We start from the raw sequence: 17,397 nt of genomic DNA, 5'->3' as shown, positions 1-17,397 counted from the left end.
ATGTGATCATTTATTGAACATTGGTGTCTTTTCTCATCCATTACAGTTAATGTCATGTTAAGCAATAAGGTATGATAAGCCACTTTTTGTTATAGCTATACACCTTAGTTGTAGTAAAATCAACTAATTGCATGTTTGTTTAAGTTTACAGAGGACTGAGCGCTGAATCTGCAACAAGTTTAAACATATTAAAAAGTGAGCATTGTTTGTGCTTCCAGACATCCGTTTCACCTTGTTTGCCCGAATCCATCAACCCATCAGGCAGTGAATCAGCTCTCTCAAACGAATGGTCCACTCATCTGTTCCTGTGAGTGCTGGAGATAGATATGTTTGCATTCAGAGATCTCTTGTATTATTCGGTCTTTTGGAGAGGACAATTAATTCCAGTTCCAATACAGACTCTGTCTAATACTGTTTCCTGTGCTCCTGGCTTGACTATGAGTGGCTCTCCCAAAATGCACACACACATTAGATTCGGCCGAGGTCAGCTTTATTATGGAAGTATTCGATGGGCTAAAGTGGGTACATTCCGGAACCCAAGGCCAGCTGTTTTGGTGCCCTGCTCGGCCTCCTAATTGGGCCTTATGTTTGAGTGTCCCTTGGTTGAGTGAATTAGAGGTCCTTGTGTTGTTGTACAGGAGCCAAAGGCCTGTGCTGGTGTGTATGTGTGTGTGTCTGTGTGTGTAACTGGCTCTGTTTTGGGCTTGTGATCTAATTACCGGAGATAATTGCTTGGACCTGGCTCCGGTTACAGACAGGCACTTATGCTAGCTCTCTCTCTCCATCTCTTTCTGCATCTCCCAGTCTCTATCTTCCCATATTGCTGTGAAAGGAACTATTTGTCTGATCTCCTATAAGCATAGTCATAAAGTTGTGGAAAGGTCTCTGTCTGAACTGCTCATGACCTTGGTCACCTAACAGGCCAATCTCAGATCAGGACACCGGAGTGTCTGCCCTTCCCCCTTCATGGAACATGTGAGATGAACCATCTTTAATCAGTATTTTTGTGCTTCAAAACAAACACTGGATAAATATGCAATTCCTGGGAAACTGGCCTTTGCTTGTTGTGTTAGGTACAAAGAAAGAGGAAAGATGGGGTAAGATGACCTTACCTTATTTCTTTTTTTCTATTGACCATAGATGCCACAAAATCTCACCTCAACACATCTGATAAATGGCTATGCTCTTGATTTTGTCATATCATCTGAATATAAACGTTTGTATATTTAGTCAGTTAAAATACTTTTGAGAATAATTGGTCCAATGTTGCATCTCCTTATATAGTGATAAGTGACATTGTATTATGTTGAACGACAATTTTTGTATCTATTTGTTAATGAGAGATTTGTGGACACAATATATTTTTTAATAAAATTGTGCGTGTAGTAATTTACATTAATGGCACTTTACAGTGTATTTTTATAACAATAAGCCTAATTTAAAAGACTTTCTTGAATTTACCTGGACTGACTTAAAAATTACACATTATGTTTAACTTCAGGGACCTCTTTATCTTTGAATGATTTTGCATTTTGTGCTATAACAACTAAATTAGGAAACACTTTATTTTACAATGTCCTTGTTACACTTATTGCATGTATTTACTATAAATCATAATAACTATAAATCATGAATTATTACATGAATTATTACAATTATTACAAACCAAACCCTAATAGTAACACTAACCCCAGTAAGAACATGTAGTTTTTTAATATTACTCTAAATTAGCCCTAACCCTAAATTAGCAAATGTTTCTATTTATTTCCCATAACAAATTGGCTGATGCATCATCATCCTGCACATTATTAAAATAAATTTATAAATTTAAGAAAATTATAAATTTAAATCTAAATTATATCTAAATATGTTACAATTGTTCTTATGGGGAGCTTCTTTCCCCATCTTTCAATTCTTTGTTTCGTCTGTTTGAATTCTTTATGTTCACTAAATGTAAAATGCCTCATTCATTCAATCAATTCTTCAAGGCAACTACAGATTTCTTTTTCAGCAAATTTCAATTAGTATCATTTTTCTAGCTTTTATATAGGCTAGTTTTAAAAGACACTTCATTTGTGAAATGAACTATGCTATCTTTTTTTATATGCTAACTTTGTTTTTGAGGCAGTGGCCTAACAAAGCAAAAATATCTGGTATAATGGTCGTACGCAGACCTCAGCACTTAACACACAAACCTCAAGAACAGTGAAAGTCAAATATAATAAATGTAAAAAGATGAGCTGTAAACATCACCACACTAATATTCACATATAAATTGCTTAAATTGTTTAGTTATATCCCACCTAAAGAATTTTGGAAAATCATCCAAGACAAAGTTGCGAAATAAAAATAAAACATTAATAGGACTTTTGAGCAATTAAAAACCAACCTCTGAGCAATAACAAGTTTCTCTTGGTTTAATTTACAGATTGTATATCTCATATATATATATATATATATATATATATATATATATATTTCATTTAAATTCATAACTCTTTCGTGACTCATATTTTAGGATTTAAAGGTACACCATGTCGTTTTTTTAAAAGTATTTTACTTTATCCATAAATATGTCCTCATTGGTGTAAAATTACCTCTGCCAGTGATCTGACTTATCCTTGTAAGCGAAGAATTTCTTAACTTTATTTACACTGGACGGGTAAGTCCAAGGAGGCTTCCATGTCGTTCCGCCATTTTGAAAAACTATAATAGCAGAGAGGGACAAAAAGCACTAGCCTACTTCAACACGTTTCCACAACGCGTTTTCGTTCAGAGCCAGCATCACGTGACTGAAACCAGCTGAAACGGACAAGGAGATCAGTGAGAGGTGCTTGTCACTGCCCCGGCAAATTTGAAAGGCTGCACTGCATGGTATCTGCAAGAATCCTCGTCGCCAAAAAAGCGAAATAACAAACCTCATCACCCGAAAGAAAACTCGATGAAGTGCTATTGGAAAATATGTTGTCATAGCTTCTTGGTACATAACGGCTACCGAAGTTGCAACACGCATTTGAAAAAGCGAGGCGCTAGAGAGCACTATTCGCTTGAATGCAAAATACAATTTCACCGCTAGATGGGAGAAATTCCTACACAGTGTACCTCATGTGTCTTTGGGAGACTGTATATGAATGAATATTGTGTGTTCCTCAAATGGACCATGATTTTTTACAAGGGCATTCAGTTTTATGAGCATGCTAGTGTAAGATTTGAAGACACAGACGTCTCTCTGAGTCTAATCCTCTGGTGGGCAAAACATCAGTCACACTCTAGACCAGCAGAGTGAATTCTTGTTGTCTGTAGTGTGTGTCCCACTGGAGACGTGTACTAAAGTGAAAGAAAAAAAAGAAACAAATACTTTATTGTCTTCAGCTACCCGGTTTCATGCTTTCTGTGCTTGACAAACCACACTGCCCCAATTTTGGGCTACTTATAGATGCTTACAGTTGTGGGGCAGTCGTCAGGCAGTCGTGGGGAAGTCTTGGCCTAATGGTTAGAGAGTCAGACTGGTAACCTGAAGATTGCAGGTTCGATTCTCGATATCAGCAGAAAATTACTGAGGTGTCCCACCAAAACCCCAATCGCTCCTGGGCACCACAGCAAATGGCTACCCACTACTTTCTGTGTGTGTGTGTGTGAGACACAAGTTGTGTTTGCTAGACATTAATTAAGCATGTTCATAGTTTCATGATAAACTATACCTGGATTCATCCATTTTAAATGTGAATTAAAAGGATAGTTCATGAACTAAAGGGGGGTCCATACCAACATTAGAAAAACATATGGTTTACTATCTATAAGTGTCCAAAAACTTTCCTCGGCCACCGTATTTAAATCTAATTTAGTGGAGCAGTTTTAATCCGTCATCTTTTTAATCTACATTCCCTTACATATGAAAGTGATTCCAAGCACAATAACATACAGGAAATTGTAGTGTGACATGAGGCTTATTCTTTGTAGCCCTACTGAGTCATGACAGTACACTTCCTCTGAGTGTTGTGGCTTCTCATTTTGACCTCACTCTGTGGCTGTGGCAACACAAAAGCCTTTTCTGTTTCAACATACTGCTGTGCTCTCACTGTATAAGTGCACTGACATTTACTGTTTAAACACGCTGACTGACTCAGAGTTAAAATGTCGTGACTCCCCATAGCACAGAAAAAATAACAAATTAAATCTCTTTTATATCTCAATTATGACTCAGAAAAGATCTCGATAATCTGTCATACTCAGATTATGCTCAGATTTCCCAAGATACCAAATTACTATCCAAATTGAGAGATTTCAGTATGAACATAAACATTTCTCATAAGATTATTAGGTTTCACTTTATTTTGATGGTCCCTTTAACACATTCTGTTGACTATAAGTAACGTTGCACCTACATGTCTACTAACTCTCATTAGAGTGTTAGTTAAGTATTAATAGACTGGTAGGGTTAGGGTTAGATTAAGTTGACATGTAGTTGCAAAATTACTTATAGTCAGTAGACTGTCTGTTGGAGGACCATCACAATAAAGTGTTTGCAGATATTAAGCAGACAGTCTACTTATACTCCAATGAAAGTTAGATGACATATAGTTGCAAAGTTACTTATAGTCAACAGCATGTTCAAAAGGGACCATCAAAATAAAGTGTTACCGATTATTATAATGGCCACATTATTTGAGCTATCTGCATTCATTTTATAGCATTTCAGACCTTGCAACAGCAACAGCAACAGCAAGTGTGACTGGTTCTACGGACACAGTGGGATTCGAACCAGTGTCACCAACATGGGAGCAAGGACGCTACAAACCATAGCATCTAACCTCAGTCGCTAATATGCCTCTTGAGGCCAGGGGGGTGACGTTTACGTGCACAACCCTTCACTAGCTGGCCTCTGTTACACTCACCCCCCTAAAACTCCCGTCCGGGTCACGGCACCAATGAGAATGGTCCTACTCACCCGCTCCGAATGGGATTCAAACCAACTTCACTGGCATGGGAGGCAGGCACGCTAACAAGGACGCTAAAGACCACAGCCTCTAGTGTCAGTTGCTAGTGCGTCTCTTGAGATCAGGGGAGTGAGGTTTAAATGTGAGTTTAGCTGGCCTCTGTTACACAAGCAACCATCAAAGCGCTTTGCAATGGGTCTCATTTGTTTCTATTTTGATTTCTCCTAAAGAACTGTAAGCAAACAGATTCTGTTGTTGTTTACATCGTGCTGTCTCTCGCTGTTCACATGTAATTGATTCACTTTCTTCTCTGTATTTACATTGACAGTGCTCAAGCTTGTCCACAGAGACTGTGGCTGTAATTGCTCTCTTTTTCTGACACCTTCAGGTTGTAGGTAGCTTGTGTGGTGTCACCTCCAGTCTTTACACTTGAACACCCTTTGGCTTGGCCTTACTCTCAGCCAGAAATGGCCCGGCCCCTATAGGCAATTGGTGATCGCTTCGGGCCCAGACATGCCGGAAGGCCTGCGCAAGGGAGTCTATAATGAATGAGATCTATACTTATTAATTTTCTTTTATTGATGTTTTATTATTCACTTTACAATAAGGATCCAGTTGTTGACATTAGTTATACAGTAGTTAACATGAACTATCAATGAAAAATACTTCTAAAGCATTTATTAATCTTACTTCATATTTATTTTGACATTTACTGTTAAAATCAAAAGTCGTATCTCTTGTAATCAGTGGAACTGAGCTGACTTGAACTGAACAGTTCGACTACAATGAACAGTTGTATTTTTATTAAGGAAAATTAACAAAGAATAAAAAATACTGTAACAAACGTATTGCTCATTGTTAGTTAATGCAGTAACTAGCATTAACTAATGGGACCTTATTGTAAAGTGTTACCACTTTTGCACATTGTTCTACCCCTTTGCATTGTTCTTTACAATGATTTCACTGCGCTATAAGCTTAATTTTTGTCGCACTATTGAGCTAAATTGAACTGCAAAAAGTTTCCAAGTGCCAGGGGTCGACGCTGAATCCCATAGGCTGTGCTCAGATGGGACAGAGTGGTCCTGAGAACAGAAAACAGATGACTAAGGACAGACACAGAAGGGTTGTACCAGGTCAAATCCCATCAGTTATTCCCATCACTCCCATGCCCATAATATTTTTTATGTTTAACAAGGATTTAGATGAGGATTCTGTCTATCAAAGCACAAGTTTAGCATAAAAAAATCGATTTTTATTGGCTAAATGACATGTAAATGCAAAATTTATACAAATGCCACAAATATGGGGCATGTGACCCATTATTCTGAATGGGCATGAGCTTCTTATGTGAAGGCACGTGAACTTACTCTAGAGAAAGAATATGCAAATAAACTGGATTAATTTTGGATGTATGATGCATGTGGCAGATGTAATGTGAGTCATGAGCGTGTGTGTGTTATATCTGAGGTATGTTTATAAAAGGATGAGTCTGGGGCACTGTGGTATCTCGAGTTTACACAAAGTTGAGGAGATAATGGTCCCTGGTTTTGACACTGAGCTCTACAGGAGACTGATGAACTTGCTGGGCCATTTTGAGCATACACACACACATACATGCTTACACATAGACAGGAACACACGTTCACAGTCATGTAAACACACTTAAGTACAGTGTGTTTATGTGGTTGTGGTTGTTTTTAAGCTGCTATGATATACATTAAAGCAAGTGAAGACTTCCTAGATCCCATAATTCTTTGCACAAATAAGTACACGTGCGTGTGTGTGTGTGTGTGTGTTTTGGACATGGACTTAGTCTAGATTTAGAATTTCTGAAAAAACAAATGCAGCAGTATCGTTAAATGAATATTTTTTCATGGTTATCATGGTTTGACAAACATTCTTAAATTGTTAGCATGAAAATGTCATTCATACTTGGTGAAAGATTCTTTAAATTGGCAGTTTGACCATTTTTGTTTATTTGAATAACTTTGATATCCATGAGCACATTACTCAGTATTTACAAAATGTTTAAACATCAAGATTAGAGTCAGGGATTAAGACATTTTATATAAAAAAAAAAAAAAAAACCTTATGTGGTTATACCACGTTTTATGCATGCCCTCTAAATACAATGGTCATAGAATATACAAAAGTACTGTGATATTATAATCTTCATTGCTTAACATCAGGTAATTTAGGTCATTTTCACTTTTTTTTTTTTTTACCATTTTAGCATTAACATACTGTAGCTGTCAAAATGTTACCTGATTTGCCTGAATTTACATGGTACTTTTTGAAAGGGTACAGGCACAACTGTTTTTGTTTATCTATGTAGATAGTTCATGATTCAATACCTCGTAATTTACATAGAGAGGAAAGAGTCAAAGCTGGTAACAGATTCTAGAGATTGTTTGTGTATTAGGAGGCATGGAGCCACACACACACACACACACACACACACACACACACACACACACACACACACACACACACACACACACACACACACACACACACACACACACACACACACACTGTCAGAATAAATGGCATGGTGTTATCAATATGTCTGTGATGAGTCTGGATACACTGTCATTCCCACAGATAACATGTACACATGCACACAAGATGAATGTTTGCTGATTATCCTTGCTGTGAGGTTCACCATAATAGATGGTGGGGCAAGTCTCTGTTTTATTGTGTGCGAATCCATGTGTCTGTAGGCTATGTGAGCGAGTTCATTTATGACTGTAAGTTTGCGTGGCCTTGTTTGTGAGTGTGTATGTGTTTGTGCGTCTGTGTTTATGCGTGTGTGCGTGTGGACGGGCTGTAAGCGGAGAGGACGCCAGACTGTCTCCAGACATGCTGTAGAGGAACAGATCATAAATCAGCTCAGATTAAAGAGAAAGCGCCAACCTGCCTCTGTGCTCAGAGCGACTTCACTAAACCCACTATAACCCAGTCCAGAACCAGCCTGGCTTGGAATTTTTAAAGGCCAACATCCTACTTTTTACACATTTTCACACATTTTCAATCATAACCTTAACCGAAATTTGAACTTGCATATAATACTCAACATCCATATTCAGAGGAGACAGAGGTGTTTGTTTTGAAGAATCTGAGAGACAGATTTCTTAATGGAGCTATGACCAATCTTTCTATATGACAATCATCTGCCCTCTTATATCCACAACTAATGACATCATAAGGTTTCAACCAACCAAAACAGAGCAAATTTAAATGGTCACATGCTGCATAATAAAACCACTGACTTACCGACCAAATCAGTGTAATTATTTCCATACAAATCAATAATTTACAAAACGTTTCCCATTTGTCATCAATCATTTCATGTACAGTTTGAGGGATGAAAGTAGGTAGTTTCCAAGATCAGTCAAGTGTCACATTACTAGTGCCATGCAAGCTCATTATTTTTTAAAATAATGTTCCATATTTAAAAAATGGAAAAACTGCTCTCCATGTTTACCTTTATACTGTTTTATGCGATTTTGCATGTAATCATGTACTTTACAATCAGACGCCAAGGTCGTGTATTATAGGGGACAATCCACTGATGAAAATATATGGTTTGAATGCACTATAAGTAACTTTGGTTAATGTGAAAATGTAAATGTATTTTAAGTTTTCAGTGATGGCACCGTAATGGTATTAAATGGCCAAAAAAAAAAATTATCTTTTACCAAATTCATATACCATGATATCCATGTGGTACTCTAAGAATGCCATGGTATTATCATGTTTCATGTTAATGAAAGCCTGATACAATTCTGTATTTGTGTGATGATCTGGGATGTTTGCTGTGAGATCTTTAGTTAGTTATTTAATCCATCAAGTTTTACTATTAATATTGCAGAAAAACGATGTTGCTCCATTCACTAGATATGTTGCATTATTGGATTTAGACTGTTTATATGCACAAAGCAAAGATATCTGAAACCATAATGTCCTTCCAAGCCCATATTACTATCAAAATGTTAGGGAGTGAAGCCTCATTCGCTTTTATTTCCTCTTTTTTTCCTAATGCAGTGAATGGTGACTAAGGTTGTCAGTCTCTAACATTCTGTTTATTACCTAAATCGCCTTTTAATAGCAGAAAACAAAAACAAAATCCAATACAAGGACATTTCACATTGGCAAAGCCTTCAAGCTTATCTCAGATCAGACTTGCTGTTGCTCTTAGTAGATGAGGTTTAGATACAGATCAGAAGAACTGACCCGAGACCCACATGAAAGGCCAATAAACACTGTCTGAGCCAGTCAGAGGTGAAATGGCACTTCCTCTTCATCAGTTTGCTTCAAGGGCAGGCAATTCCCAAATTCATTTCGGGGCCGTTCTTTATGGGAACAGTTAAATATAGTTTTGGGAAGGAGCGGAGGCAGGACAGTCAAACAGTTTACTGCACTTTTCCCTGGTTTCTAGGTGGTCTGGCTAATGTTTCATGGTCATGTCTGACTAAAGAAAATGCCCTGGCTCCCACTCACACCCAGATCTCTCAGTCTGGCTGGATCTCTCAGGCACGCAGGCCCACAAGTTCAGCTCCATGCTTGGGAAAATACAGCCATCCATCCTACTATAATAGATGGTACAGCATATCATAGTTTGTGTAAGGGTACAGTATACTGTAACACAAATGCTGCACAGCTCAAAGTTCACATTATCAGTTTCTCAGATGAACAAAAACTACTCAGGTACAAACACACAAATTAAATGTACATTAAAGATCAAAAGTTAGGGATAATAATATATACAGTTTTTCTGCATAACATTTTTGTAGAAATCATGATGTAAAGATGTAAAAAGAAAACAGCATTTATTTGAAATCTGAAATTAGATTTTTCTGTAACATTATAAATGTCCTTACAGTCACTCTTTATCAGTTTAATGCATCATTGCCAAATAAAGTTTAAATAAAATAAATCTTTATATATAGGGAAGGAGCAAGAGAGAGCGGCCTTACTCTTCCTCAATATACATCAGTGTTTCCCCTACCATTATATAAGGGGGGCGCCCCGCCCTCCTAACGGCTCCCCCCGCCCCCCTTGAAGGTCAAGTAAATTTGATTTGATTTTCTTTATAGCGCCAGATTAAAGTTTTTTTTTTATTATTACAAAAACTAAATAGCCCTTAAGTAATATGTTATTTATCTTATTTCCACGATGGCATGTCTTTTCTGTCTGTGTTTGCGCGTTTACAATTATTCCAATGAGTGCGCAAGCGCGCACACTCGCACACAAACAAACACTTAATACAGATGAGCACTAGCGGACAGAGAGCGCGCGGCGGGAAATATGTCGCTGAACTGAAGATGGCAACACTCGCTCTACTGCGAGTAGCAGCCGGAGTAGCTCTCCTGCTCCAAGTCTAATGCCCGTTTCACACATATTTCGTTTGCAGTGTGTATGCGGTGAGTATTGTTTTCCGTACCCATGTTTACAGAGCTTTCACACTGCACGCAGATGCAGTCCGTCGATGATCGATCCGTTCCAGTTGCGGTGCGTATACAGCAGTGCAGCGATCGTTTCCGCACCGAGTCTACTTTTGCCGTTTATATACTGTCTATGATTTCTGCTGTGCTGCAAACGCTGAATTAAAGTGACAGCATGTTTCGTGGTCAAAATGAACACAGATTGACCTGAAAATGTAGTCATTTCACCATAAGTGCGATTAATTAAATAAAATGTATGTATTTATACCATAAATTTATTTAATTAAATACTACTTTTTTCATTTTAAAAACGGGGTAAAGCAAGGAAAACTACAATTTACCTTAACAAGGCGACATAATGACATTCGTGGAGGTGGAAAAACAAGTTCTCTGTGACATGCAAGATTTATTGTATTAAAATTGAAATGCAAAAGATTTTAATATAAATACATGGTTAAATATTTTACCACTTGCTTGAGCAACTTAATATATAGCCTAATTATATAGAAGTAATGCATTGAATAGTACATTGTTTAAATTGTGTTTAAACGTGAACGCGCGTTCACAGCAGTGCTGCGTCTGACAGGATTATTCTCTCCAATAAATGCATCATAGAAATAAAAACTTCTCACAAAAAAAGCCCATTTAAAATTTGTTTTTTTTAGTTGTTAGTTAAAAAATAAAACTATTTAAGCTCTGGTCCATTAATATTAACAAATACTTCTATAAATTTAACAAAGGTTATTTGCAAAAGTCAATTTTAAAAAGATTTAAATATGTTTATTTTATTTTTTTAAAGAGATATCTTATGTTAATTTTTTTTTAAACATTTGTGTTTTATGTTAACTTTTACAAAGCATTACCCTCCCAGACAACCAATTAATGTGACAGATAGATAGATAGATAGATAGATAGATAGATAGTGTCTGTGTCAATTTTCACCAACCAACCCCCCCCCCCCCCCCAAACCTGTAAACCAAGGGGAAACACTGTACATTATATATGTATATTGAGGAAGCTCATGAATCTATTGATTGACTGCTGTAGGATATCTTTCCCTGTTTGTTTCCGTTCTCTCTGTGTTGCTTCTTCCCTCCTTAAATAAAGAAAACACTAGTATATCTGATGAGTCGTCAGCTCCATACGTTTGCTTATACGCCTGCAGCTCTTGTCAATGTAAAGACTTACAGCTACAGGAGTTTGTTTTTCCTAAGGGTTTGTCCTGCCTCCCTTCTTATCCAGAATGAGTGAGCTGTCCTTCACAAATTATATTGTTTTATCCTTTTCCTCTTTTTTTAGTATTGGTCATTTTGGCCACATTGGTCACATCTCAACAGCAAGTCCTTATTCAGACATATTCACGGTAATGTAATTAAATGTAGATTTCTGGTCGCCCATAGCAAATTCAAAACTCAACAAACTGATGTTGAGCAATAATTTTAGAATCTGTCTCATGGAATCAAAGTGATCACATATTCAGGCTATGTGAAAGCAGAATTTTGACTGTGTTAAAAAAAAAAGGAAAAAAAGAAAAAGGGATCACCAGCACTTTTTTTTTAAAATGCTGGAGACTGCCAACTTCTTAACTAGCTTAACCCTCTGGTGCTCTTCGGTCCTTTTTGACCGAATTTGTTTAGTATGAAACTTAGTAAAGGTTTTGGCACTTGCTATGTGAACACACACAAAATCATGGACATGATTCAAAGAGGTTAAATGGTCCTGAAAAGAAATAGTCACACTTGTGCTCCTCGTGGTCAAAAATGACCGTAATGGAAATGAATGGGAGACAAATTTCATCTAGTGAAAGCTTTTGGTCCTGCGGCCAATCAAAATCTTACAGAAAGCTAATTTTTGGAGATATCAAGCTCAAATTTGGAACACAACTTGTTTAGATGTATGGCTTTGATTTTCTTGCAGTTTTAGTGTAAAACTTGTTTTTGAAAATATATATTTCATATAAAAAAAATGAAAATTGTATTTTTGTGCATTTTTCATAACAATAAATGTAAATTTCTCTAACTTTTTTTCACTGCAGCAATTATCTGCCAAGTGTTGTCTTTGCAAAGAGATCAAACTTAAGTCTGTGCTCTAAAGCATTCAAGATTTACAGCAGTTTAAGTTGGAAATTACATTTTCAGGTCTATGCTCAAAAAGTGAATAAATGGAATATAACTACAGCATAAATATAATTTAGTACCATAAAATCTCCTAAAAATACAAAATATTAAATAAAAAACATTATCGGACTAAAATATAGTACATTCAGTGCTTGAGTTTCTCATTGTTTTCTCTTTGCTTTTGCTTTGTTTTCTCAACGGTTATGTTTTTAATGAACAAACAGTTTCAAAATAAAACCCACACAAGTCAGACCGAATGAAATGATTGAACAAACATTTTATGGTCCAATGCTTTCCATAGATGATATATTTTATAAAAAATAAATTTAGACCGCTTAACAGTGATTGCTATCAGGATATGAGGAGACTTTCAATCAGCATAACACAAAAATGTTTCTGTATAGAATAACCTATTGCACCTTTGACTTTATAAAAATCAGATTTCACAGCAAAAAGACACGTGCACCATGACCTGAAGGGGAATGTTTTTAAAACCATACTAAAAGGCCTTTTACTGGCTAAATAAGTAAAAGCCAGATGACATATGACAAAAGGCATGTTGTACAGGATTGTGTACAACAGTTTTTTGTTGTTGTTTTTTTTACAAAGTTTTGATCATGTTTATAATTTAGCCTCAGATATTTGGTTAAAATGTGTGAAGAATGCAGGAGAGGGCGCTGAGAGGCAGGCCAGGGGTGTTGACGACAACATTACGGAGAGTTCAGGATGGATTTGTTCCTTCTCTCCGCAGATTAGCCCGCAAAATGGCCATGCTGTTTGCACTCACATGCACTGATAAGCACCATTAACAGGGTGCTAATCCTGTCGCGCTCAGCATTCAGACTCACATAGACAGGAGGGGAGGGACCGGCAGAGAGAACTCAATGTGGGATAGAAGCGAGGTCATTGTGTCATTTGTAGACTCTGTCATTCGTAGACTGTGTCAAGAGACTTGAAGAGAGGAAGTGTCTCTGTTGCATGTTTGTGATGGAAAGATGTGTCGGCAGTGGCACTTGGGACAGTGACAGTTTTTTGCTTTTTTGGATATTTATTTAGGGACCAAATCCCTCCATCCAGCTGTTTGCCCCAGTGAGTTTAAAAGGACAGCTCAGTTGGCATGGAGGTTTTGATGGCCATGACGCATCACGACAGGCATGTTGAGTTACAAAACACTCGTAGTCCAGGATCACAGCCAATTGAATGCTTATCTGTTTGCCACTAGGTAAATTCCCCACAATACCGTCATCAACAAGTACACTGTTGAGAACAAGATGTCTAGCTCAAGGTTTCCGCAATGAAAGTATGAGTACTTTTAAGATCAATCTGATTTACGCAAGTACAGTCTGTTCCTGGATCCTTATCCTTTGCTGTTTCTATCTGTTGTTAAGTGAGTAATACTTTGTATTTTATTGCTTTTATTCAATTTAATTTCCTGTACACTTATTTCTGGTACACCCCCCTACAGCTGAGGTTAAGTGCATTGCCACTAATCACAATCATACTGAACATTTTTGGATTTGTTCATTGGATTCTGCAGTCCAGGCAATGGTAGTTCTTGCATTGCTCTTTATGAGACTCAAACAATCACCCTTTGAAATAGCAGCCCAACTTAAATCTAAATTCAGAGGGTAGAGATTGATTGAACGAACGAACGAATGAACAAAGGATTTATTATATTATATTATATTATATTATGTTATGTTATGTTATGTTATGTTATGTTATGTTATGTTATGTTATGTCATTACTCTTTCTTTGTTTCTTTTATTTAATTATCTTACTCCATTTACAATTTACTGATTTTAGATGTATTTTTAAAGCAACATATATTCTCTGAAATCAATTCTTAATATTGTGTACTTCTCAAATAAAATCTTGTTATGAGGATGTTTACATATTTTCCTGGAAAACAAGACAAAATTGATTAAAAAAGAGATTGTTGCCATGTAAAAATCTGGTTGATTTAAATGTTGTGGCAGGAACAATGAAGGATGTTTCTCCAGGAAAATGTCCTATTTGTGCAAATCATGTTAAGCGTATTGCATCCCAGCTTTCAGGACTCGAACATGAAGATTTGACCATGCAGGCCTAATATTAAGATTTGTTTACATACACAGAATCATACTGAACATTTTTGGATTTGTTCAATTGGATTCTGCAATCCAGACAGTTTCTTTTTGTCTCATGCGCCCTCAAAACTAGAGAATCATCCTCAGACCCTATCTAACTTTCTCCATTAGCTTTAAAGCTGGTATTTGGTCTGGCCAGTTGAGTAAAAAAGCTATTGGTCATAAGTTCATTAGGTGTCCTGAGGCACGTCAACCCATTGCAATTTACTTTATTTATGCCTGTCGCCTTGAGTCATTAGTCTCTATGACTATAATGAAATTTTGCAATGCTGTTAGAGTCACTTAACAAATGAAGACTAAGACGACTCTAGATGCCTCATTGATTTAGATGTCTGAGGTCGGTTGTCATGGTATAAGGGGCCGACAGGACAATGTGTGTGTGTAGATGTGTGCTATGCCAGATATGCCGTCAAATCCATCACGTACAGCAGTGTATCAGTTTTCTACATGAACTCTGATCATCTATAGATCTGTAGTTTTAGACAACCTCAAACTGAGTTCCCTGTGTCTGTGTGTGCATGAACCCAATAGGCCCCAGAGACCTCTTCAGTCCGACGTTACAGAAAAATATTGGACATAGGACACCTAAGATCAAACTCCATTACATTAAAGAAACATTAGACGCAGTAGTTAAGGAGGGAACGGCTCGATCCATTTACATGTCAAAGATGGGGGAGTGCAGTCACAACCAATTACGTTGGCGGAGTAGTCTGACTGTCTGGGGCTTTCTCTCCTGTCCTCCACTCTTCATCTCTCTAATATTCATTTCCTTTGTTTTATGGGTGAATATTGCATGTAGCGTTTCCCTTCTTAAGCTACACTGTTGAGTGCTAAAGGCTAGTCTAAGCTGTTTGTCACAGCCACATGTGAGGCTCCACTTTACTTGGTTTTTATCTGAGGATGAAACAAGCTGCCTGGTGTCAAGGTCTCTGTGTGATTTTACACAGCTGCATTTGCAAAATAACACAACAGCAGGCTGAAAATATCAAAAACATTGAATGAAGAATCAAATGAAACACTCCAACATAAGTTAAGGGACAATGATGTGACTCTCTCTTTTGTGTCATACATTGTCCTAATTTATTCACAAATGTATTAAAATGCAATGAATATGCATATTCTATGATGAGCTTGTTTTTATTTTTTATTTAAAATTAATTTATATGAGGGGGGTTACAAAGTAAAAAATTGTCAGGTTAATACTGCTGTCGTAATTTCATCATGCGGTGCGGCTCCCCAAAAACGTAATGATGTAGTGGCACCACATGAGTCCTTCCATGTAAATGGTTCTTGAAAATGGTATAAAAGTTTTTGAAAATAATATGAAACCAGAGAGAATTCGGCACACGTGTTTAAATATTATTTTTTTTTAAATTATTATTCCTTTTCTTTATCATGAGCACTCTTACACACTCCGTAAATAATGTAAATATTGTGCAGCACTGTAAACAAAATTTTTTTAAATTTTACAAATTGAGAGAAGAGTTTAAAAATGTTTGTGGTAAATCAACAGCATGCCACAAACAAATTTCAGTTTAAGATGCATTTGAACTGAAATATACCTCATACTTGACAGATGTACCTAACCCATACAAAACCATGATTCAGTGAACAATATTTAATTTTGGCCATTTTGTGCCCTGATTTGGTGATGGTGTAAAGCAGGTTAACTGGGTTAAGATTCTTATCCATCCCAAAGCCTTTGGAGCCATTCCTTAATAATCCTTTTCACCCCCTGAGACATTATTGCCAGGTTTAGCCGGATTTACCTCACCCGATAGCAGAGCCGACAGTGTCAAAATAGTCGCCATTTCAGAGAAAAACTCACAGCAAAGGGAACAGTGACACAGACTTAGACAGAGATTAAAAGACACAGATGCTGATAGATGGTGTAAGTAGGCAAAATGTTAGATAAAGCCTTGCATCCCGAAATTAAAAGCTTGTTTCTTGTCTGTGGGCCCTCAGTGGAATAACAGCAAGCATGATGAGGACTCCTGTGCTGTGTGTGTAATCCTGACAGATCAATTTATGTCCCTGCCACCAAATGGCCTATATTTTACCAGACTGCTGTAGGAAACAGCAGCATGGAGCAGTGCGGCCATTAACACAGAACTGTCCAGTGGGATAGAGCTACGTGCTTTGGATGGAGGATCTATTCTTGCTTGTGTGTGTGCGTGGAAAATGTTAGTTTTATCTGAAGAGCTGATTAAAATCGTCCCTACCACATTGTCCTTTCCGTAAACCACACTAACCTCATGCAAATTTTCCATCATCTTAAGGTCAGTGACAGTGACAGACATGAGATTAATTATTTGGAGCATCTCTCATACTATGAGCAGCTTCTGAATAAAAAATCGTTTTGTTTTCATTATTTTCAACATGTCAAACAACAGGTCAAACATGTTAGAGTGTATACTGTAATATTTCAGTACTTCAATTTAAACTAAACGAAACTGAGAAATGTTGCTTTGGCAACTGCCAAGTGTATGCTATGTTTTGATTTAATTCTAGTTCCTTTGTTTTAATTTTCACGCCACTAGTTTGTTTCTGTGGTTGCTGATTTGAATTCAGAGGTGGACAGTAACAAAGTACATTTACTTGAGTACTGTACTTAAGTACACTTTTTGAGTATCTGTACTTTACTTGAGTATTATTATTTCTGGAAACTTTTTACTTTAACTTCACTACATCTGAAAGACAAATATCATACTTTTTACTCCACTACATTTCTGTCAAGGTCCTCGAGTAGAAAGTAGTAACATCAGTC

This window comes from Abramis brama, assembly GCF_963993115.1.
Source record: "Abramis brama genome assembly, chromosome: 5".
Lineage (NCBI taxonomy): Eukaryota > Metazoa > Chordata > Actinopteri > Cypriniformes > Leuciscidae > Abramis > Abramis brama.
This window is presented reverse-complemented; position numbering follows the sequence as displayed.